The sequence below is a fragment of the Eptatretus burgeri genome, chromosome 9 (genome assembly GCF_056783735.1).
Source record: "Eptatretus burgeri isolate ZD-2024b chromosome 9, Ebu_testis_v1, whole genome shotgun sequence".
Lineage (NCBI taxonomy): Eukaryota > Metazoa > Chordata > Myxini > Myxiniformes > Myxinidae > Eptatretus > Eptatretus burgeri.
Window position 1 is genome coordinate 15,425,001 of NC_140969.1, and position 24,567 is coordinate 15,449,567.

The following is a 24,567-nucleotide window of genomic DNA, read 5'->3' on the forward strand; positions in this document are numbered from 1 at the left end:
TTATTTTTTTTAATTTTTTTTTTCAGCACTATCACACAACATCAGCTGTTGAAGCAATCTTGTACAACACATGATTTTCTGGAGGTAAATGTTTCTGAATTATTATAAATATCACTCTCTCTTTAGAATGTCGTCTTATGTTGGTTGCATCATTAGTTTGGACGCGGTTTTGTCAGTACACTGGAATTCATTTTATTGACCTTGAAAGGATGACAGGCTCCTGGTGTGTTAATTCAGTGGTCAACGAGGCTTACTCATATTACCATGTAATTATCTTTATAAAACCTAATTATTATCCACTTTTTGTTTCAAAACAGAATATGGTGTCTGAGTTTCGAAATCACAAGACATCTGAAGAAGATTGCTGGGAAAGATTATACATTCTCGCAAATGAATATTTAATATTTTCAATTTTAATAAATTATATTTGTTTTGTTTACAGTTACTTGATTTTAAATTTCAAAAAAAGGATTAAGACATGAAGGGAGGGTAGGTGCGCTCCCCCAATGACCCATCACCCCCTCATCCCATCCCTCCCCTCCCCATGTGTGTGTGTGTGGGGAAGGGTGGGGGTGGGATGAGGGAGGTGGTGGGTCAAAGGTGGGGGCGCACAGGGGGGCATGAGGGGGGTCGGGCTTGTGTGGGCGGGGCTTGTGTGGGCAGGGCTTGTGTGGGCGGGGCTTCGGTGGGAGGGGTTTATGTGGGCAGGGTTTATGTGGGTGGAGCTTGTGTGGGTAGGGTTTATGTGGGCAGAGCTTCGGTGGAGCTTATGTGGATGAGGTTTGTGTGGATAAATGGATGGGTGGAGAGATGGGGGGATGGGTGGATGAGTGGAGCTTGTGTGGATGGGTGGATAATTTTTTAATTAAATAAACATGTTGTGTGTGGGGAACTAATTAACTAATCACTAATTATGTGAATATGATGAATATGGGTGGAGCTTGTGTGGGGTTTGTGTGTGTGGAGCTTGTGTGGAGTTTTTGTGTGGAGCTTGTGTGGAGCTTGTGTGGGGTTTGTGTGTGGTGGGGTTTGTGTGGGGTTTGTGTGGGAGGGGCGTGTGTGGGCGGAGTCAAAAAGGGGCGGAGTCAAAAAATTTCAATTTATTGGAGCTTGTGAGGGGTTTGTGTGGAGCTTGTGTGGGGTTTGTGTGGGGTTTGTGTGGGCGGGGCTTGTGTGGGTGGAGTCCAAAAGGGGCGGAGTCAAAAAATTTCAATTTATCTTTGTCTTTTGTAATTCCTGTGAATAAAATGAACCTAAAATCTCTTCCCCTTCCAAATCATATATTTTATAAGTCCAAGGAACCATATCTATTACATCAACAATTTTAAAAAGTTCTTTCGTCCATCGTTTAGTAAAACCCTTTTCAAAATGAGATTTCCACCTATATATTCTTATGATATCACCAACTTTGAACTTAGGTTTTCTGACATTAATCTCTTTTTCATATTTTAATTTTGTAAATGTTTCTGATGGCTTCATATTTGTTGACGTGTGAATCGTGTCATTGTACTTATCCACAATATCTTGAATAAAAGATGACCATTGTTGTGAACTGAGTTGTGTGAATTTTTTATATAGTCTCTCTTTTAAGGTACGATTAAAACGTTCAACAACAACTGCCTTCTCTTCATTAAAGGTACTGTATAATGTAATACTGTTATTTTTTAGAAAATTCATAAATACCTTGTTTTAAAACTCTCTACCCTCATCAGTCCACAATTTTTTAGGTTTTCTCTTACTTTTATTAAATATCTGTTGAAAGGCTAACATAAGAGTATTACCTGTTTTGTTTTTTAAAGGGACAACCCACGCATATCTACTCCTCAAATCAATAACGGTTAAAGCATACTTGTACCCCTTATCATTATTGAGTTCAATCAAATCAGCAGACCAGATATAATCAACTTCCTTGGAATAAACTTTCCTTCTCTGAAACTTTGTGAATATTGGTTTATGTAATTCATCAGCTAATTGCTCTTCAGTCTTAATGGCATCATTAGAGCCTATAAGTTTTTTGAATTTCCAAGTCCAAGTTTCAATTTAGCACTGATCATCTTCTTCACAATGAACCGATCAACTTTTTCTCTCAAGGTTGGATTTTGTATCAGAGACAAATTATACAACATTTCTCTATCGGCTTCATGCTTTTCTTCCAACGTTGTGGTATTCCCATAATCAATATCGTGTCTCATGCACACTTCATCAACTCTATTGATAGGCTGACTCCAGGATTTAGGATTGTCTGCCTCATCTAATCTTTTATCCAAGTTTGTGCCTGGACCACAGAAAGAATACCCTGGTAGATGTAATTCCCCTGGTATTCCAGTAGTTGTAAATTTACTTCCTGATAAAAACTTTTGTATATCTCCTCCGAGTTTGTGTTTGGAGATAAATTGATTTTTTTTTGAACCACACACCGAACATATACCTTTTTGTATAACCCTGTTATTTTTACTTTTAATATACGAAATATTTTTAGTATTAGTTTTCTTTTTACATTTGAGACAATAACTCATTTGTTTATGAGAAAAATTCCTGCAGAGTGCAAAAACCTTTTTAGTTTCCTACATGCACATTTGAATCTTAATTTTTAAAACATAAAGAATCCTGAGAAATGCCTTCACTCTCTCCTCCATTTATTTAAGAAAAAAAAAAAAAATGAAAAACTTGAATTAAAATGAATATCTTGTCGATGCCAATATTCTTGTCGAAAGTATTGCAAATAGACTTGTCAATTCTTTGTTTTCCTCCTTGATGGGTTGAGTTATTTTCTGTAATACCACCAATCTTTTTTGAATCTCACTGGTTTCCATATTTTGATATTTATTCATCCACTCTCTTTCCTCCCTCTCCTCCTTCTCTCTCTTCTCTCTTTCTTCTCCCTCTCCTCCTTCTCTCTCTTTTCCTTTTCCTCCTCTTCCCTCTCTTCTTCAACTCCTTCCTCATCCCTTACTATCCTTGAATCGTTTACACCCCATAGAATATTATACATATATTCATCAGGATTTCTTGTTATTCCTGTATCCAAAATAATTTTTTTTACAACAGGAAACCAATAAAATTTCTTTTGAATTTCTAAAAGAGCCTTACCTTTTCTTAACTTTATAATTTTTTCATTATTTAACATTCTAATTAAATCTAAAGTTGTCGGTTTATCAACATCAGCATAATGCCAATCTTTTATTGAAAATACCTAATTCTTATGTTGTAGAACATATTTATTAAAATACCGAATACCCTTTTCTTGAAAGTATGCTTGGACACAGAAATGATAATTTTCTTGAAGCCTTCTTGCTGTCATTTATGTATTAGAAATATATGTTAGAATAATATTATGGCACGAAACACCTCCCCATCTTCCCATAGTTAAATCATTTTGTATTTCCTTACTTATTATATATAATCCTGTTTTTTCTGTTTTCATGAGATAAACAAGGGCAAAACCATTATTATATTTACCCTTATTAAATTCTTTTATTTGTTGTTTACTAATCGTGGACCCACAAAACTCATTCTCGATACCAAGTGGATAATATTCTTCCTTACGAGACTGATTTAATTGTTCCAGGTCTTCGAGGTTAATTTTAAATGAACAATTATACCCTAAATCATTCATATCATACCCCCATTGTTCTATCCTCATGCAAACGATACGCCCTTCTTTATAAAAATTTATTTTAATTCGAACTGTGAATTCTGTATGACCTGGAGATAATATCAACACTTCTGTATCTTTGGAATACACGGCTGTTTTATTTAAGGATATATATATATTGTGATAAATCGCTTAATCTCACCAAGTCATTCGCGTCAGTCGGGCTTGGATAATTTTTCAATTTATAAGCATTTTTCATGTTAATATTTTTGGTTATATTATATTTATGTCGTTCAGCCTGTGCCTTTGTGTAATAATTTGATAAATCAATATCCAGTTCTTGAGATACACCAAAGATAGAACCATCTTTACCAGCATAAGTCATTTATATTAGATTAAAAATAATATCATAAAATTTTTTATTTTTGTTGAGTTGAAATAACACATATAGACATAATTGACCAAAACACTTGGAATTTAATTCTTGGACTTGAAATGTTTGATAAACACCATTCTGTAAGAATTTTATGACTTCAACAGGTGGTGGAAGACCAAAACTATCAAAATAATATTTGTCTTGACTATTAAAAATACAAACCCAATGAGAACCGTTCCCATTATTATCTTCTAAGTTCATAATAATATTCTTTGTATGTTTCGGCACATTTGTTAATTCATCTCTCATACAAATAACCACATTATGAATTTTTAATTTCTTACAATATTTAACAAGTTGTAAATTTGATGTTGTATTCTTTCCAAATTCTTTCAACCACTCATCAATGCTCATTTATTTATTAGAAAGATATAATCCATTACCTCTTTTCGTTAATTTTACACCTGCTTGTGCTATAGAAGAAAGCATATCTCCAACTAACAATCTCGCTTTATCAGGCAGACCCTCAAGTTTTTCAGCAAAATTTACAATTACACCACTTCCACTAATTTGTTTCTCCAACTCTTTGTTATGTCTTTCCAATTCTTTTTGAGCCTGGAGTTGAGCCTTCCTTTCGTTGGCAGTTTTCACCGCTGTTGAAATACCACCCGTCAATGCTCCAACCGCACTTAAACCAGCAAATAAAGGAATTAGAAATGGGAGAAATCCTCCACTCGTCTCTCTTATTGAATATTTTTTCAACATTGGTTTTGTCATTTTAATTTTAAGTGAGCCAGTGTCATTCAAGATTTTAACCTGTTCTCTTGTGAGCAAAACATCAATTCTTACTGCTCCTTTTCTCTGAATTGTATTAACGTTAATGGTACAAGGCTTTTGATTTTGAACACAAGATGATAGTTTATGAAGATTGATTTGATTAACATATACCCCAGTTGGTACTTTGCCACTCATTTATTTAACAAAAATTATGTGAGACTAATCATCACACCATTATCTGTATTAATCTGCAATTCTGTTTCTTCCAAAAGCAAACAATATGTATCAACTTCTTCACTCTCTCCTCTTTCAATGTATAGGGAAGTATCCACTCGATTAGACTTTATAGTTTCCTTTTGAGCGCTCAGGTCAAACGCATAGATTGTATACAAACTTTTAAATGCTGTCATATCCAAAATAGGTTCTTTATTTCCATTACTTTCACACACCTTTTGGTAAGACTTGTATGCTTCAGCAAAATCATTTTTTTCCCAATTAATTTCCAATCTATCTCGTGGATAAAATGTTCCATCTAGAGAAATGCGAAGTTGTTTCACCTGAGCATTATCACTCAATGCATTATTCTTATCAGTCGCAGTATCACCATCTGGCTTTTTAAAAATCATCCACAGATATCGTGGCTTTCCTTCCAGAACACCTAAATTCCACGTGTAAGTAGTTTGGTTGAGTTTAACGTGTTGACATCTTCTTTTGAGGTATGATACACTGAGTGGTATCTTTGAGTTAAGTCTTCGATTCAGCATCTCTTCTGTTTTAAGATTAGGAGTATATTCACTGATATACCAACTCATCTCAATTACAAATTTATTCTGATCACCAAAAGCACGACCAACACCAAAAAGCAATCGATTTTCATTATCATTCCTTTGTAGTTGAAATCTAATTTTAAGACCATACAGAACTTTATCATGATCACAAAATCCAAATATACCTTTAAGAGGAACTGCCACAGTAAAACTATTTTCTGCTTTTGTATCATCATTATACATTCCTTTCCTTTGAGTATATCCAGGGTCTGTGTTTGTTCCCGTTGACATATCAGGAATAAAACCTTCGACAGACCCCTTTCCCATTCTATCACAATGTATAGAGTGTAAATTTCATCATTTCAGATACAGCAGAGACATAATCAACCGCTTCAACTTCTTGTGTTCCAATATACAAACGCACACTATCAAACATTTTCCAGAAGAAATCATTTACAAGTGTAGCGTTTGTGTTATTCCCAGCCTTAGTGAATTTAAATTTACACAACAATAAACTTTCGGAGAGATTCAAATAGGTTTGTTGATTATTTATTTCAAAACTTTTTGTACCATTCGTATTCCAGTCTGTTCCAGTTATTGCATTTACCTTGAAGTAATCTTCTTTTTTAGTGGAGTTTGAGATAATAATAGTATCATCCAAATCATAGATACTATCAATTGCTTCCATACTTGTATTTATTTAGGAAAAAAAATGTTAAAACTTTTGAAACCCTGATCAAGTATTTGAATTATTTTCTGTCGTTCTTGGGGGGACAACTGAGTTTTGCCTTTCTTAATTTCTTTTATTGCTTGTAATTTATGAGATTCCTTCTGAGCATCTTTTATACTCTTTACAGCACCTGCTACATTTCCCACAGCAGAAGCAGTTGAACCAATTAGATCTTTATGTTTAAGAATAGTTGAACCAATACCCATTATAGTATCAATTATCCCATCTCCTCTAAATTGATGTCCAACACCCCTTTGTCTCTTAGGTTTATAGTATCCTCTACCAAGATACATACCTTCACCCTTGTAGTATGGAGAAAGGAACATCCCATCCCCTGTAATTATTTTATATTTTCCCAACTCGTGTTTCCTCACAATAACCATCGTATTTATTTATTGGAAAACTTCACGTAGGTGAATTCTGATGGATATAACTTCTCCATTAAAAGAAATCACACGATTATCTTGGTCGGTTATCCTAAAATTTACTCTGTGTATGGTTTTTCCTGACACAGGTAGATAAACCAAATTTTTGGGTTCCATATTGAATTTATAACCAATTGGGGTTGAGTATGCGCTGAATGAAAATATTGTATTTGTTTTTTTTCCATCATTATAAGCACCATCAATCAAATCACAGTGAATTAACACTGAATTTATTCCTGAGGATATTTGAATGACATTATCACTGTAAAACGTCCCATTAGTTTCAATCTTTTTGAGGAGAAACCCAATAACTCTCGAAATGAATTATCAATTGTGAAATCAACCTTGTAGTTATTTTTAACTTTAATTGTTGATTTTGAAGTATGTTTTTGAATGTTTATAACAATATTTTTTGGTTCATCACCCTGTTCTTTCATAAGACGAGCAATTTCGGAAGATATTTGAGAAATCTCATATGCTCCGGGTGAGACTGTTATCGTTTTGTATCCACTTCCCAGATTATAACTAAACTTGTCATTTTTCTCACTTATATTAAATAAGGTATTATAAGTTTACATGGACAATAAAGATGCCTCATATTCTTTTGTTGTGTTAAGTTGTAGTGGGTATGGGAATGAAGATGTGTGGTCGCTTGTTGTGAAATTGAAACTAAGGATTGTGCTTCTCATCTTATTTAATATGAGATAAAATGTCTTTATATTGAGATTTATTAATTATTTTCATGTTCATCAACTGGTCGAAAATGGCTGATGCTTCATTAAAACAATTGTTATTTCCAGCCTTCTTACTGCCTAACAACAATAACAGTCTATTAACTAATTGCGATGGGTCATTTGGAAGAAAACTAACACCTGAACCAAGGATACTTAAAGCCTGAATAATGTGTTTCTCCTTCTCATTCTTCCTACTTTTACCAGAAAGAATAACCTTATAATTTAGAGTGTTCAGCAGATCAATATACACTCTATCATCATTATTTTCCATATCCAATGGTTTATCAATATACTTTGATTCATCCCTCACAGTTGAACCTTGTGTTCCATCTTTTGTGAGAAGAAACATTAATCTCGGAGTTAGTTTAACAGGGGGTTGAGCAGAACCCAAGAACCTTAATTCATCATTAAATATCAATACCTTTTCTTGAACAAGATGAAATATTGCTGGTTGTTCTGTTGGAATGAGTCCTGCTTTGGTTTTTGAATCCGCTGAATATTCATTGTTTTGAACAGCATTCACAATATAATCAGGGGGTTGATTAATCTCTTCCAGTTGTTGAAATAAACCTTCATCATCATATTCTAATTCTCCTAAATGCTCTAATTCTTCCTCCGTCATTTGATCAAAATCTTTTTAACATTTTAAGTTTTTTAGGAGTATATTCTACTGTGGGAACTGTGGAAACATCTTTCATTTTTTCTTGGGAAGTTTTTAAAAGTGGTTTAAAAATTTCTCTTGTTTTCTTTCAAATGCTTTTTCGCCCGTTAGTTTCTGTCTGCGTTTCTTCTTTATGTCTTCCTGTTGTTTTACAACTTTTGAAACCAACTCTTGATGTTCCTTAAATCTTCTTGCTCTTTCTTTTGCATCCATTTATTTATTGTAAAATATCATTTAATGAATTGTAAAGATCAACAGGGAAATTTTCCTTTTCTTCATCATTCAAGTAGATGTGTTCAAATAAATCCTTTTCTTTAAATATTTCATCAAATTCTTTATTAACATTAATGCGAGTTGTAATTTCTTCTTCACTAATACTTGCATCTCTGCTTTTCATAGGTTTGCGTTGAGTTTCTTCATCAACATCAAAACCGAATGATAAAATCTTCACTCCGCTCAGATATTTAATAATTTGTCTCGTTCCTTCTGGATTAGTTTCTAATATCCCAACACCACCAGATTTTAGTTTCCTTCACTCACTCTTACAATGTGAATATTTTGTTGTACCAAGAGAAACCTCCTCAAATATTTGTCCTTCATTCCTCAATCGCATATGTTCCTCCACTGAAATATAGTGATAATCTTCACCTTTTACTTCTCCCGGTCTTATTGCTCTAGTTGTTGTTGATAATGCGTATCACGGGGTGTTTTTTAAGTAAATTTACAATATTCTCATTTGTACTACACAAGAACCTTGATTTATGAAAGTTTTTTCCAGAAGCAGATTTACCCACAAGATTTATAATAATAGTTGTCATTTATATATGTAATTGTTTATAAAACAAAAAATATATCCCTTAATATCTCATCTTGTTTCACAACAATATATTTATATTTTTCAGTTGTGTGCTTCATGTAATCCTCAAATTTATTTTTACTACATAATGTCGAACAATTATCTCTCCAAAAATTATTGATATCTATTGAATTTAACTTGAATAAAATAAAAGTATTAGCATTGTTTCTGATGGAACGACGAGGAAGTTGAAAGTACGATTGACTAAGATAAATACAATTACCAGAAGAATGTCTCCCTCTTGTGTAGTAGCTGTCCATTACCGTTTGGTTTCTCTCATTAACACAATCATCAAAGATAACAAGGTTCTTTTTTGATTTATCCAAATCTTGGGAAGACGGTATATCATCCGTATTATCACTAAGAATACAAGTTATAGGATTTGATTTCTTTTTACATCTCTGTGTATCACAAAATAGTTGAATTATATCTTCAATGTTTTATAATCATCTGGGTTTTTTTGACGTTTAAATAAACCAATTCTATCTTCTTTTTGAAGACCAGCATTAAAACCTTGTGAGTAGTTGATACTCTGGTTGAAAACTCGACTTTGTGAAAATTATTAAATTATCATAATCTAAAAAGTTGGGAGTGAGGAGCATTTTTAAAAGTAAGCAGGTTTTTCCACATCCACTTGAACCAACTATGAGACATCTTAATGAATTTGGGAGATTTTTATGGTTGTTAAATTTTATCTTATTTTCCCAAATAGGTAAAAAATCATTCATTTATATATTTGAAAAACAGGTTATTTAATTTATTATTGGCTTTTTTAGAAACTCTATATTTTATCCTAAGTTCAGGTTTAATTTCAAGATAATCCATTATTTTATTTATACAATATCTTGTGTTGATATTTCCCTGAAAATTACATCCATGAATAATATATAACAACAATCCTTTGAACATTTCTCTTATACGTTCAGTTTCTTCCCTTGTAAGGAAAGGTGTGTTATCACCCTCATACTTTACATTCATTTCTCTAATCAATCTTGTAAAGTAATTCATTTTTGGTGTAAATCTAAAAGAATTATTTTCCTTTTTATATTTTTTATTATCATTAATTAGAAGATAATCACAGAATATACATTGTTTATAGGCTTTTGACTCTGTGTTTAATCCCCGTCTTTCACATGCAGGACAATTCTCAAATTTGTCATATGGAGAATCAGGAAAGTCTAGCATATTTATAAAGTAAAACTTTACTTAAACTGAAATTCATCTATACTTTCAGTTGTATATTGACTCATATTTAATAATATTACCATCGATATCGATATACTTTTTTTCATTATCAGATTCAACGACAACATTTTTTACATTAAAGGTGATTTTAAAATGATCGTTAATTACTATTGAACGAAATGTCATTTCACCTGATATATTAACATCCTTTATTTCATCAGGATTTACATCTTTGGGGTTGTTGAAAAAAATACAAATTTCTCCTTGCATATTACAGATGGTCTTATCTTTTCTTTCTAAAGCTTCATCCATAAGGTTTTTGTTTTTTGATACTTTTTCTTGTTTCATTGCTTTTTCTAGTTTTGAATATATTACTAGAAGGAGAGGAGAAACTTTTGTTAGAGATACTTTAATTGATGTTCTACCAGGTATACTAAAAGCCCTTCCACTGAAGGAAATTGAAGAACTCATGTTATTTACCATAATTGTTTTTATCCAATAGTTGTTATATTTATCTTTGTTCAATTTTACATCCTTGACATATTTCTCAGTATCTTTAACAAATGAAGAGATTGATTGAAACTTGTCTTTTGTGTCTTGAAACATTGTATTTATTAAGTGAAAAAGTTGGAGGATAAAATGGTTTTAAGCACAGATTCACCTGTAAAATAAACGAAATTTTCATCAAGAAAATTTTAGTTTAAGCAAAGATTTATTATATAAATATGGTGAATACAACATACTGCGATGTTTGTAATCACAAATATAAACATTATAGAAAACACCTCCGAACCAACAAACACACATTTAATCTGTTTCATCAAATATCTCCTCTTGAGTTGGAAAGAAAACATTGTGATATCTGTTCAAAGGATGTTTTGAAGAGTAGTTATAATAGACATCTTCAATCACAAAAACACAAGAAAAATGAGTTTAAAGTAAAGGGAGACTATTATATTGAAAACACTGATGGGGCATTTAAAGGACATATAAAAACAAGGATTTTTCAATTTGGAGAACCCGGTCCATCATCAATAGCTGAATCAATTGAAATAGTGAAACCTGATGTTGAAAAATTTATTAAAAAGATATTAAAAGAAATGAAAACTTTAAAGTTTTATATGGGAGTGAAAATGAATATGAAAAGACAAGATGAAGAACATACTCCTTATATGAGAACAGATCTTCATTTTATAACATCATTTCAAGATTTTTTGAATAGTGGGGTTTGTGAAGAACTATCAAGACAAGAGGAGGATGTTGATAATACAGTGGTAGGAAGTGGATTCCATATTAAAAAAAAATCATCTTTTTAGATATACACATTCTAAAATCAAACCCTCTGAAAGCTTCTTCTTATATTGAATTACCAAAAGAAATAAAACTAAAGAAGGCAGTTGTTAATATCAAGAACAATGATAATAAATGTTTTCTCTGGTCTGTTCTTGCTCACTTTCATCCACCAAAATGTAATTCAGAAAGAGTAAAACAATATATGAAATATGAGAATACCTTGAACATTAAAGATTTTAAATTCCCAATGCCACTAACAGATATTCCTAAATTTGAGAAAAAGAATAATCTTTCTATTAATGTATATGGATTAACGGATACAAACAAAGTTCAAATATTAAAAATTTCAAACAACTATAAAAATGAAGAAACACACATTGATCTTTTATATTTTAGTGTTGGAAAGAATTCACATTACACATACATCAATAATTTATCAAGATTAATCTCTTCTCAGGTATTCAGAACAGCAAACAAAATATATCCTTGTAAGCGATGTCTTAATTCATTTCATACAAAAGAACGATTAGAACAACATTCAAAATATTGTAGTAATCATAAATCAGCTGTAATTACAATGCCTAAACCTGGTGAAAAGATTTCTTTTGAAGATTATAATAAATCTATCATGCACCCATTTGTGATATACGCTGATTTTGAATGTATCCTAAAAAAGATAAATACTGCTTCTCCTAATCCAAAAGAACCATATACAAATAAATATCAAAAACATATTCCTTGTGGTTTCTGTTATTATATCAAATCATCTGTTGGAGAAAAGTATAATAAACTTGAACATTATAGTGGAAAAAATGCTTCACAAGAGTTTGTAAAACGATTAGAAAAGGATTGTATAAGACTAACTAAATTAATGAAAGAAACAAATGAACCGATGAAATTAACCAAAGAAGAAAAATTAGAATTTAGAAAGAACAATATCTGTCATATTTGTGAGGGGGAAATTAAGGAGTCTAAAGTTAGGGATCATTGTCATCTTACTGGTAAATATAGAGGTCCCGCTCATTCCTGTTGTAATCTTAATTATAAATTACCTTCTTTTATTCCAGTCTTTCTTCACAACAGCGCCAACTATGATAGACATCTATTTATAAATGAACTTTCAAAAACACCAGGGAATATTTCTGCCATAACAAACACAAGTCAAAAGTATATTTCATTTACAAAAATGATATTCACAAAACCTTTAACTCGTATTAGGTTTCTAGATTCTTACAAGTTTATGGGAACACCATTAGCCTACCTCGCATCAAATCTAAGCTCCACGGACTCTTTTCCAAATCTTAATTCATTCTTTCCAAAAGAGGAAATTCTCACCAAAGAGGAAATTCAGATTAAAGAGAGAATTCAAAGTAAAGAGGAAATTCAGATTAAAGAGAGAATTCAAAGTAAAGAGGAAACTCTAATTAATGAAGAAATTCTAACTGAAGATGAAATTCTAATTATAAAGAAAATTCGAACAATGAATGAAATTCTAACCAAAGAGGAAATTCTGATTAAAGATGAAATTCTGATTAAAGAAGGAATTCTTACGAGAGAGGAAATTCAAACAAGGAATGAAATTCAAAGTAAAGAGAAAATTCTTACAAGTAAGGGAATTTATCCTTATGATTATATGGATTCATTTATGAGATTTGAAGAAACACAACTTCCTTCAAAAGAAAGTTTCTAAAATAACCTTTATGAAGAAGAGATAAGTGATAAGGAATATAAACACGCACAAGAAATATGGAAAATATTTAAGATAAAGAACCTTGGAGAATATCATGATTTATATCTAAAAACAGATGTTTTATTGTTAGCTGATGTGTTTGAAGCTTTTAGATCACTCTGTCATAATAAAAATTGTTATGGATTAGATCCTGCCCACTATTTCACAGCTCCTGGTTTAGCTTGGAGTGCAATGTTGAAAATGACAAAACAAGATATAGATTTAATCAGTGATGTTGATATGCTTTTGATGATTGAGAAGTCCAAGAGAGGTGGAATATCACAAGTATGTTCAAAAAAGATATGCTTAAGCAAATAATAAATATCTTCCAAATTATGATCGTGAAAAAGATAGTAATTATTTGATGTATTTTGATGCTAATAATTTGTATGGATGGGCAATGTCTCAATCTCTGCCTTATGGTAAATTAGAGTGGGTGGAAGAAAAGGATTATGAAAAGGCTTTGATGAATATTGTTATTTCTTCTCAAGAGGAATTGAATGACGAAGAAGAAGGTTATTATTTTGAAGTTGATTTGAGGTACCCGAGTGATCTTCATAATAAGCATAAAGATCTTCCTTTTGCATGTGAGAAAGAAACCCCAAAGAAAGAATGGTTCAGTGATTATCATAAAAGTTTTAATATTAAAGGTAAATCAACAGAAAAGTTATTAACAACATTCTATGATAAAGAGGGATATGTTTTGCATCAGAGAAGCTTAAAACAGTTTTTGAGAGAAGGATTGAGAGTAGCTAAAATTCATAGAGTTTTAAAATTTAAACAAAGTCCTTGGGTGAAAAAGTATATTCAATTCAATACAGATATGAGAGCAAATACAAAAGTAAAATTTGAAGGGGACTTTTATAAATTAATGAATAATGCTGTATTTGGAAAGACTATGGAAAATGTTAGAAACAGGCAAAACATTAGATTCGCAACATCTTGGAAAGAAGCTTCGAGATTGATAAATAAACCAAGTTTTGAGAGAGAAGAGGTTTTTTCAGAGAACTTTTCTGCAATTCATATGAAAAAGGAAAGTATTGTAATGGATAAACCAATTTATATTGGAACAGCAGTTCTTGATTTATCAAAGATATTGATGTATGATTATTTGTATAATGACTTAAAGAAAGAGTATGGTGAAAATGTTTCATTGTTGTATATGGACACTGATAGTTTTATCCTAGATATAAAAACTGAAGATGTTTATGAAGATATGAAGAAAAATATTGGAGTATATGATACAAGTAATTTCAGCAAGAAGAGTGAGTTATTTTCCAAAAAGAATGAAAAGGTTATTGGTAAGTTTAAGGATGAGTTGGGTGGAAAAGTAATGAGTGAGTTTATTGGATTGAGAGCAAAGGCATATGCTTATAAGTATGGTGATCAGATTGATAAGAGGTTAAAGGGAATAAAGAAATATGTAATAAAGAAATCAATAACTTTTAGAAATTATTATAATTGTTTGATGAATAAGAAAGAAGAATATAGGAAAATGAATACAATAAGAAGTTATAAACATAACATATATAGTGAAGAAGTAAATAAAAAGGCATTAGGAGCCTTTGATGATAAGAGATTTATTTTAGATAATGGAATAGATTGTGTTCCATATGGATATTGTATGATAGAGTGAATAGAATAGATTGTGTTTTAACAATGGGAAGATGGGTTAGGGTTTTTTAAGGGCTACCGCCGCATTTTTTCGCAATATATAAATGGTTAAACCAAGTATTAATCAAACTAAAGAGTGGAGAAAATCTCAGTCTTGGTATATAAATGGAAAACATAATGAATGTGAAAAATATCAAATAAGTCTTATTGAAAAAATAACTAAAACAAAGGTAAATAAAACAAATAAGCGAATCAATTTAAAAACTAGTAAGTTAGAGGATGTAAAGAAAAAAATGAATATCCTTGAATGGACTGAAAACTTTGATGGTTATCAATTGAACAATGAAAAAACAATTTACTATAATCTCAAAATGATATGTGGCTCAGGAGGTGGTCAAACAAGAGCATTAAGAGAAGTTTATCATTTCGTAATAGCACAAAAGGGGTATCTTAAAAAATATAAAGATTCAAATGTTTTGTTTTTCAATATTTTAGATGGGGATTATTGTGCAAAGAAAATTAAACTATTGAAGGAATTTGAGAATGAACAAATCTTTATAGGTTCAATGAGTGAGCTAAACAATATGCATCGGTTATTTGATAAAGAGTGTCCCGAGGCTTAGACGTTTCAGATATTTCTTTAGAATCACCTTTAACAAATCTTTATCTTGTTGTATGGGTTATTTGAATAGAGAGCCCCTAGGTTAAAAGGGGAGACAAATAAATATACCTTGGGATAAAAAGGAGGTTTATTTTTAGGGAAAAAAAAAGGGAATCGCTGAAAATCCCCCATTCATTTACATGGGGAAAAGTGAGCCAGAATCAGTATATTCACCCTACTACTAACACCACTAGCCTACCTCGCATCAAATCTAAGCTCCACGGACTCTTTTCCAAATCTTAATTCATTCTTTCCAAAAGAGGAAATTCTAACTAAAGAGGAAATTCAGATTAAAGAGAGAATTCAAAGTAAAGAGGAAATTCTAATTAATGAGGAAATTAATGAAGAAATTCTAACTGAAGATGAAATTCTAATTATAAAGAAAATTCGAACAATGAATGAAATTCTAACTAAAGAGGAAATTCTGATTAAAGATGAAATTCTGATTAAAGAAGGAATTCTTACGAGAGAGGAAATTCAAGCAAGGAATGAAATTCAAAGTAAAGAGAAAATTCTTACAAGTAAGGGAATTTATCCTAATGATTATATGGATTCATTTATGAGATTTAAAGAAACACAACTTCCTTCAAAAGAAAGTTTCTAAAATAACCTTTATGAAGAAGAGATAAGTGATAAGGAATATAAACACGCACAAGAAATATGGAAAATATTTAAGATAAAGAACCTTGGAGAATATCATGATTTATATCTAAAAACAGATGTTTTATTGTTAGCTGATGTGTTTGAAGCTTTTAGATCACTCTGTCATAATAAAAATTGTTATGGATTAGATCCTGCCCACTATTTCACAGCTCCTGGTTTAGCTTGGAGTGCAATGTTGAAAATGACAAAACAAGATATAGATTTAATCAGTGATGTTGATATGCTTTTGATGATTGAGAAGTCCAAGAGAGGTGGAATATCACAAGTATGTTCAAAAAGATATGCTAAAGCAAATAATAAATATCTTCCAAATTATGATAGTGAAAAAGATAGTAATTATTTGATGTATTTTGATGCTAATAATTTGTATGGATGGGCAATGTCTCAATCTCTGCCTTATGGTAAATTAGAGTGGGTGGAAGAAAAGGATTATGAAAAGGCTTTGATGAATATTGTTATTTCTTCTCAAGAGGAATTGAATGACGAAGAAGAAGGTTATTATTTTGAAGTTGATTTGAGGTACCCGAGTGATCTTCATAATAAGCATAAAGATCTTCCTTTTGCATGTGAGAAAGAAACCCCAAAGAAAGAATGGTTCAGTGATTATCATAAAAGTTTTAATATTAAAGGTAAATCAACAGAAAAGTTATTAACAACATTCTATGATAAAGAGGGATATGTTTTGCATCAGAGAAGCTTAAAACAGTTTTTGAGAGAAGGATTGAGAGTAGCTAAAATTCATAGAGTTTTAAAATATAAACAAAGTCCTTGGGTGAAAAAGTATATTCAATTCAATACAGATATGAGAGCAAATACAAAAGTAAAATTTGAAGGGGACTTTTATAAATTAATGAATAATGCTGTATTTGGAAAGACTATGGAAAATGTTAGAAACAGGCAAAACATTAGATTCGCAACATCTTGGAAAGAAGCTTCGAGATTGATAAATAAACCAAGTTTTGAGAGAGAAGAGGTTTTTTCAGAGAACTTTTCTGCAATTCATATGAAAAAGGAAAGTATTGTAATGGATAAACCAATTTATATTGGAACAGCAGTTCTTGATTTATCAAAGATATTGATGTATGATTATTTGTATAATGACTTAAAGAAAGAGTATGGTGAAAATGTTTCATTGTTGTATATGGACACTGATAGTTTTATCCGAGATATAAAAACTGATGATGTTTATAAAGATATGAAGAAAAATATTGGAGTATATGATACAAGTAATTTCAGCAAGAAGAGCAAGTTATTTTCCAAAAAGAATGAAAAGGTTATTGGTAAGTTTAAGGATGAGTTGGGTGGAAAAGTAATGAGTGAGTTTATTGGATTGAGAGCAAAGGCATATGCTTATAAGTATGGTGATCAGATTGATAAGAGGTTAAAGGGAATAAAGAAATATGTAATAAAGAAATCAATAACTTTTAGAAATTATTATAATTGTTTGATGAATAAGAAAGAAGAATATAGGAAAATGAATACAATAAGAAGTTATAAACATAACATATATATATAGTGAAGAAGTAAATAAAAAGGCATTAGGAGCCTTTGATGATAAGAGATTTATTTTAGATAATGGAATAGATTGTGTTCCATATGGATATTGTATGATAGAGTGTATAAAATAGATTGTGTTTTAACGATGGGAAGATGGGTTAGGGTTTTTTAAGGGCTACCGCCGCGTTTTTTCGCAATATATAAATGGTCAAACCAAGTATTAATCAAACTAAAGAGTGGAGAAAATCTCAGTCTTGGTATATAAATGGAAAACATAATGAATGTGAAAAATATCAAATAAGTCTTATTGAAAAAATAACTTAAACAAAGGTAAATAAAACAAACAAGCGAATCAATTTAAAAACCAATAAGTTAGAGGATGTAAAGAAAATAATAAATATCCTTGAATGGACTGAAAACTTTGATGGTTATCAATTTTTTTTTTTTTTTTTTTTTTTTTTGTATACCTTGGTCGAGGCTCGTATGAGAGCTAACACACAACTCACAGCAAGGAGGCATGAGACAAGAGGGGTGGGAGTGGAAGGGACAAAACATTGGGGAACAGACACAGGTGAACTGTGGAAGGGAGAGGGATGGGGATGGGACGGGGAACATGGCGAGGAGAAGATGGACATTACAGGGACTTTCAGGAAGGAAAGCAGGAGAATTGAAGGAAGTGGGCTTGGGTGGATTATCGGGGGTAGAAAAGATCGAGGATTTGGATGGGGGAAGATAAGAGGTGGTGGTGAACAGCTGTTTTGAAAGCCTGGAGGGAAGAATGGGAAAGAATAGAGTGAGGAAGTTTATTCCAAAGGCGGGAAAAAGAGGAATGAAAGAGTGAAGATGAGCAGTGATTCGTGATTTTGGTAGTTTTACCAGAAGGGGTTGTTGGCGGACCTTGAGCGCCCTGTGCAAATGTGGTTGGGACAAATCGCAGAGAGAGCAGGGGGGCAAGGCTGGAGAGGAGTCGGTAGAAGACAGAAAGACCACCGACCAACCTGCGGTGATTGAGTGAGAGGCCCAAAGACTCAGCTTCATTGCGGGAGATGCCAATGATCTTAAAAGCCCTGGTTTCGACAGCGTGAAGTCGAGAAAGGTGGGAGGCAGGAGCACCAGCCCAGAGGGGAGAGCAGTACTCCATCAGGCTACGGACAAAAGCTTTGTAAGTAGTCAGGAGCTCAAGAGGGCCGAGGAAGGACTTTGCACGACGGAGGATTCCCAGTCGGCGACTGGCTTTTGAGGCGAGGTTGGAAATGTGACTTTCCCAGGAAAGGTCATGGCAGATAGTGAGACCCAGAAGCTTGAAAGAAAAGACTTCTTCCAGAGGATTGTTGAGAAAGTGGATGGGGGGTTTTGTAAACGGTCCTTTCGAAGAGACATAGTGAGAGTGTGAGATTTGTGTGGATTGAAAGACATGTTCCACGTGTTGGACCAGTTTGTGATTTTATCCAGATCTGCAGTGAGCGAAGAAGCTGCTGCTTGCCGGTCTGAGGGATGACAGATGGTACGGCAGAGGGTGGAGTCATCGGCAAAGAGAAATAGAGGATTTTCCAGAGAGTCCGAGAGATCATTGATGAAAACCAGAAAAGAACAGGGCCCAGAACGCTACCTTGAGGAACTCCAGCCTGCACAGGAAGAGGGGATGAAAGAACTCCATTTAGGGCCACACGTTGACTGCGACAGGAGAGGAAGTCTGCGAGCCATGAGTGGAGATGGCCTTGAATACCATGGGAAGAGAGTTTGGTGAGTAGGGCAGGGTGCCAGACTGTGTCAAAAGCACGTGATATGTCCAGGGATACGGCTCGGATTTCCTGTCTGGCATTGAGGACCTCCATCCATTGATGGGAGAGCAGTAGCAGCATATCTAGGGTAGAGTGACCTGGTCTGAAACCAAATTGATGATTGGAAATCAAGCCATTGGAGAAGAGGAAGGATTTCATGTCTGAAGCAATGATGGATTCCATAACCTTGCTGATGATTGGGAGAAGGCTGATTGGTCTGTAGTTACAGGGATCTGTTTTTGCACCTTTTTTATGCAGGGCAGTGATGTTAGCAGATTTCCAAGCAGATGGCAGATGACCTTGGGAAAATGAGAGGGTGAATTGAACAATGAAAAAACAATTTACTATAATCTCAAAATGATATGTGGCTCAGGAGGTGGTCAAACAAGAGCATTAAGAGAAGTTTATCATTTCGTAATGGCACAAAAGGGGTATCTTAAAAAATATAAAGATTCAAATGTTTTGTTTGTCAAGATTTTAGATGGGGATTATTGTGCAAAGAAAATTAAACTATTGAAGGAATTTGAGAATGAACAAATGTTTATAGGTTCAATGAGTGAGCTGTTCAACCCCCAGGTGTTATTATCGATTTTCGGAGCTTGATAAAGTTCAGGAAAGTAGTGTCTGAGTGAGGCTCTGACATCTTTTTGATTGTGTGTTATCCTCCCTTCCTTTGTCCTTACTGAAGTTATCTGCTGACTTCTCTTTGTTTGAGCTTCCAGTCCAAAAAAGAACTTAGAGGAGGTGTCCAGGTAACACAAATTCTCCAGTCGGAGACGAATCAGCGCTCCTCTGGCTTGCTTTGCACAAAGTCCAGAAAGAAGAGCTTTTTTCTTCGCCAGCAAGATGTTGGTTCTTTCATGATTTGAAGCCAAGAGGTTGGTCTGCAAATATAATATTTCTTTGGCAAGCAAGGATTGAAGGGCAGAGTCATATTTGGTGTGGTAGGCTCCATATTGTTGGCAAAAGGATCTTATTTGCACTTTGACGTTGTCCCACCATTTTCCAAGGCAGGGGAAGGAAGTTTTACGTTGGAGCAAGGCTCTCCAGAACACACCAAAGGCATCGACAAACAGTTGGTCATCCAAAAGGCTTGCGTTGAAGGTCCAGTAGGCAGCACCACGATTCCGAACTGGTTGGTGAATACGAAGTGCGACCATGTGATGGTCTGAGAAGCCGCTCGGAATAATGTTCATATTGCTCACAACATTTAAAAAGGTACTATTGATGTAGAAACGGTCCAATCTCGCAAGTCATAGATGGCCTTTTGAGCACAGACTCCACGTGTATTGGCGGAGAGAAAGATTGCGGATTCTCCACACATCAACCAGGGAAAACTTGGACAAGGCTCTCAACAAAGGCGCTGCGCTTGCTGAGTGCGGCTCCTCTCCATTACGATCAATGGTGGGGTCCATCGTGCAGTTAAAATCTCCACCCAAGCAGACAAGTCCATCAAAATCAATGTGTACAAGAGACGTTTCTAAGTGTGTGTAAAAGGCGAGTCTCTCCGTGCTATCGCTAGGTGTGTAGACATTCAGTACGGTGTGTTTAAAGCCATTGTGTGTGAAGGTGAGTGAAATCAAATACCCTTTGATAATCTCATTAAAAACAACACTGGGACTGCAAAAGGAAGGTTGTATATAAACAGCCATCCCAGCCCTTGGGTGTTCCAGACTACCAAAAAACCATTTTCCCCTCATTTCCCTTTGCCATTCACTTGCACAAGAGGAGCTACATCTAGTTTCTTGCAAAAGCAAAACATCAATGTGATTGGTCTCAACAAACTGTTCAACTTCTGCTTTACGGATGGAGGAGCGTCCCCCATTGATATTTAAACTCGCTATCGAGAAGGCCATGGGCTAACATAGAGTTTGGGTGTGTCAAAAACTTAGTCTCTCTGTGTCTGCAGCTCATTCTTTGCTTTGAGGATGCATTTCTGGAGTCGATACACTTGTGATTCCGTCACACCAAGCTGTCCGGCTTTGAGGAGCAAATGCTTCGCAGATATTATAAAGCCGGACAAGTCAGGGAAAAAGTCTTTTATTTTGACATGTTTCTTGCGAAAGGTGTCATGAAGAAACTTTATGATATCAGCAGGTGGAACACTGGTAACACTCTCCGAATCTTGGGAAACTGGATCAGTCCATGCTTCAGCACTGCCACAAGAAGCAAGTGATGAGGCCCCGTCCGAATCATAATCTGAGTACCGATTGGTGTCCATTACATTAACGTTATGCTCCAAAGATTGAGCTGATGGTTTAATAAGGGAAGCCTCACATTCCGCTTCCAAAGGGGGAGGATCGGAGGAGTCGGGGAAGGAAGAGTGGAGGGAGGAGAAGGAGTGGGGGGAGGTGGAGTAGGGAGAGGTGGAGTGGGAGGAGGAGGAGGGATGGGAAGAGGAAGAGGATTAGAAGTGGGAGGGGGAGGAGGCGGAGGAGGAGGAGTGGGAGGGTGAAGAGGATGGGAAGGAGGAAGTGTACTAATGGAAGGAACATTATATTCCACTTGAGATAAACCTGATGTTTCACTAGTTGAAGCTTTACACCCTGATTCAACCAGGTTTGGAGTTATTGGTGACTTTGAAACGGTACACATTTCACCGTTGGTCTTTACAGGAGGGGGGTTACAGTGGATTCGGTGTTAATGTCCAAGGTGCCTGTGACTATGGGAGTGGTCACGTGTGCTCGCTGCTGCACAAAACCAATCTCCTGCTCATGTTCACCAACCCCACCGACAAAAAAGTCATCATCCTCTGGAGCAATTACATCAAATCGATTTTTCGTTTTAAAAAGAGCATCTATTGTTGCTTCCAAACACGAGTCATTATTCTCGGCAGCCGGCGCCATCTTTTTTGCACAGCTCGCCGTCACATCTTGACTATTGTTATCATTTAGATGCTTCAATGTATGTTTCCTTTTTTGAAGGAACAACGGTGAAGCTTTCGTCATCTGTCAGGGGGGGATTTACCTCCACTTTCTGCGGCCCAGGCAGATTGTTCGAGTTTGAAGCGTCCCCAACGTTCCCAACTCTAGATATACCACTATTCGTCTCAATGGGTTCGACCACACTAGATGTTCCACTTAATATATTCTTGGGGCAATCACTTTTTAAATGTCCCGATTCACCACAGATAAAACAAGTTGTGGTCTCCGTTGCGATATAAATCTGGTAATTGCGGTTTTTATTTTTTAAAGTCATAACTGCATTGAGCGATTGAGCGTTGTTTTTTAGAATGATATAGCAATGACGTCGGAACGACATGATGTGGCGAACCGAAGCGTCAGAGCGGAGACGAAGTGGAATCATGGAGATTCGTGATACAACTGTGCCAAAAACGCTTAATGCAGCTACAATCTCCTCACTCGAGAAGAAGGGCGTGATGTTGGACAGTGTTAATTTTACCGCCATCGTATCGAGATAACTAACGTTAACGAAGACGTCTGGCGGAACGGATAGACCGGTTTCGACCGCCTGAGCCACGTGTCGCTCCTCCGACAAGAAAACCACGACACGTTGGCTCATTTTCGAAGCGGCGAGAACATTCTCGATTCCTACGAGCTCTCCCAGAGCCATCACCACGTTCTCAACACTAACTCCATCAGGTGGAGTAATTGTCACTCCGTTTTTCCGAGTGAGTGACTCGTACACACTATTGTGCAAACGTCCGTTTGCCATAGCTTAAAGCAAAAGAAGAGAAGTTTAAGTTTAACAAAGGAAAACCGTCACAAGCAACCAGCAAGTGGGTCAAATGAAGTATAAGGGAAAAGAAGAGTGTAAGGAAGAAGCTAAACCACCGATAAACGGCAGGCCTATGAAAACAAGGCAGATGAAAAAGTAGGCCCGGAAACCCGAAGGTTTCAAGGAAAACCCACAAAGCACCTACCGTGCACGCTCTCCCTCTCTCTCTCTCTCTCTCTCTCGTCTCAGCAGGAAGGGAAACAGGGAAAAAAACTCCACAAACACGTACGGGGACACAAAGGGAAGCGAAGTAGGGACAGGAACAACACCAACACAGCACAGTACTCACAGCTGCACACACACAGCCACCATGACGCCACACCCATGCAAGACTCACCAACGACCAGCAGGGGGCGAGAGAGAGAGAGAGAGAGAAAGAGAGAAAGAGAGAAAGAGAGGAGAGAGATTGAAAGAGAGAGAGAGAGAGAAAGAGAGAAAGAGAGAAAGAGAGGAGAGAGATTGAAAGAGAGAGAGAGAGAGAGAGATTGAAAGAGAGAGAGAGAGAGAGAGATTGAAAGAGAGAGACAGAGAGACTGAGACTCTTCTCTGAAACTATTCACGACTGACGCACACCGTTAAAAAGTATTTGTTTTGTCCTTATTTTATGGGCCGGAAGGTTCGCCAAAACCGAACGGTATGCACATTCGCTTCCAAGTTGTCCAAACTGGGTTCAAATGTCGGACAACCTATAAACTGCCACCCTGGTGTTTTGCAGGTGGGGCGAGGCATCACGAGTCGACGAGTCATCGCCTGTACCCTGACCATATTCCCAAATTGCCTTCAGTCGAACGTCACACCTGGCCAGCCAGTTCGTGAAAGACTTGGGCCAAAAACGTTTCTCGGCCATTCCACTAAAAGGTGGGAATAATTGGAGCCGTCAAAAAAGTCGTTTATTTAATCGTCCATCGAGGCCAAAGGTGTGAACAAGTTGGTTGTTTTAAGGGTTTTTTTTTTGCAGTCTGCTCGATGTCGGGTTTTAACCCGATGCAATTTCAATACTCGTACCTTATCATCATGTTACTGCGATGTAGACCTTAATATACAAGTACCAAGTCATCACCACAATGTCCCAAATTGTCAACTTTCAAAGTACATTCCCATAAACAGTCACAGACTAGAAGGACACGCGGTAGAGCGCATACCTCCGCCACGTCATGTCTGATCCACTAGAACATATCGAGCCCGATACATTTTTGAAATATCTTGCCATTCAGTACTATATCGTTTTTGGCCATATCTCTCATTGGTGAAAAATAACTTTAGAAATTAAATAATCCTCGTATCCAGATCTGGATTCGGATCCTCACCAAAATTGAATCAATTTGTCAGGGTCACACACCCAACCTGTCCACCAAGTTTCATCCGAATTCGTCCACAACTTTTTTTCAGATATCCTGTACACAAACAAACAGATAGAACGGGGTGAGAACATGACCACCTAACACCTTCAGTGATGGAGGTAATAATGTCTTTCCAATTGTGAAT

The 24,567-nt window shown here is 35.0% G+C and overlaps 1 protein-coding gene and 1 long non-coding RNA gene across 3 annotated transcripts in view; both read left to right on the top strand.

Moving 5' to 3' along the window:
• Positions 1 to 526, top strand: part of LOC147019614 (uncharacterized) — a 2,026-nt gene extending 1,500 nt beyond the window's left edge. Inside the window, exons 2-3 of the long non-coding RNA XR_015062030.1 lie at positions 27 to 84; positions 318 to 526. This is a non-coding gene — a long non-coding RNA (uncharacterized LOC147019614). The remainder of the gene's footprint in view (positions 1 to 26; positions 85 to 317) is intronic.
• The window catches only part of LOC147019613 (isthmin-like), a 71,951-nt gene that overhangs the window by 15,912 nt on the left and 31,472 nt on the right, over positions 1 to 24,567 (top strand). The window contains exon 2 of one of the 2 annotated variants that reach the window (XM_085894167.1): positions 23,798 to 23,940. The exons of the other annotated variant lie outside the window; for it this stretch is intronic. The gene's annotated coding sequence lies outside the window, so the exon portion shown is untranslated. The remainder of the gene's footprint in view (positions 1 to 23,797; positions 23,941 to 24,567) is intronic. 2 annotated transcript variants of the gene reach the window in all.